The sequence below is a fragment of the Arachis duranensis genome, chromosome 10 (genome assembly GCF_000817695.3).
Source record: "Arachis duranensis cultivar V14167 chromosome 10, aradu.V14167.gnm2.J7QH, whole genome shotgun sequence".
NCBI lineage: Eukaryota > Viridiplantae > Streptophyta > Magnoliopsida > Fabales > Fabaceae > Arachis > Arachis duranensis.
The window spans coordinates 84,226,295-84,227,910 of NC_029781.3; positions in this window are offsets into that span (position 1 = coordinate 84,226,295).

Consider the following 1,616-nt stretch of genomic DNA (forward strand, 5'->3'; position numbering starts at 1 on the left):
TTTGGGCGTTTAACTCCAATTCTTATGCCAGTTCCGGCGTTAAACGCCGGGAATTCTGAAGCTGATTTGCAACGCCGGTTTGGGCCATCAAATCTTGGGCAAAGTATGGACTATTATACATTGTTGAAAAGCCCAGGATGTCTACTTTCCAACGCCGTTAAGAGCACGCCAATTGGGCTTCTGTATCTCCAAAAAATCCACTTTGAGTGCAGGAAGATCAGAATCCAACAGCATCTGCAGTCCTTTTCAGCCTCTGAATCAGATTTTTGCTCAGGACCCTCAATTTCAGCCAGAAAATACCTGAAATCACAGAAAAACACACAAACTCATAGTAAAGTCCAGAAAAGTAAATTTTGACTAAAAACTAATAAAAATATACTAAAAACTAACTAAAATATACTGAAAACATACTAAAAATAATGCCAAAAAGCGTATAAATTATCCGCTCATCAGTACACTTCCTTCCCCAAGCCAGCACAACTCTCTGCCCAAACATTCTTTTACGTCGATTTTGCAGGTCACGCGTCCGCGTTAGTAACGCGCACGCGTGGATGGCGAAAGTTACAAACGACGCACAAGCGTGGGGTACGCGTACGCGTGGTGATGTTTGTGCGCCAAGCATGAGTCCAGTGCCATTCCCGCGTAACTCTCTGTCAATTATTGTTTTTCACGCACACATGATTGACGCGTTCGCGTCAGTGACGCTTGCGGGTCGTGTGCTCATTCTCTCTCTTCTTTTTTTTAGAAATATTTGAGCTGTTCGGTTCCTATGATAAAATAGCTACATGACCAGAAATTAGTAAGAACTCAATAAAATAACTAAGAAAACTACTACTATGAAAAATAGCTAAGGATACGAATTTATCGGGTTGCCTCCCGACAAGCGCTTCTTTAACGTCACTAGCTTGACGGTCAGCTCTGCTAGTTCAGCAGATGAGTGCACCTTTGGCGATCAATCTCGCCTCCAAGATAGTGCTTCAACCTCTGGCCATTCACTGTAAATTTTCTGTCAGAATTCTCTTATTGTATTTCTACATGACCATACGGTGAAGATCTGGTAACCACAAACGGTCCTGACCATCGGGATTTCAGCTTCCCGGGAAAGAATTTGAGCCTTGAATTATATAGAAGCACTCTTTGTCCTGGCTCAAAGACTCTAATGGCAATCTTCTTGTCATGCAGTAGCTTAGTTCTTTCCTTATAGAGCTTGGCATTCTCATAGGCTGAATATCTGAATTCATCAAGCTCATTCAGCTGGAGCATTCGCTTGATTCCTGCAGCTTCTGAATCAAGGTTCAGATATCTAATTGCCCAGTAAGCTTTATGCTCCAGCTCAACTGGCAAGTGACAGGTTTTGCCATAGACCAACTGATAAGGGGACATGCCAATAGGAATCTTGTACTGTGTCCGGTATTCCCAGAGAGCATCATCAAGCTTCCTAGACCAGTCCTTTCTGGAAACACTGACGGTCTTCTCTAGAATCCTCTTAAGTTTCCTGTTAGAAACTTTAACCTGTCCACTTGTCTGAGGGTGATAGGGGTTGCCACCTTATGACGGACTCCATATCTCAGCAGAAGAGAGTCCAACTGTCTGTTGCAGAAGTGGCTTCCTCCATC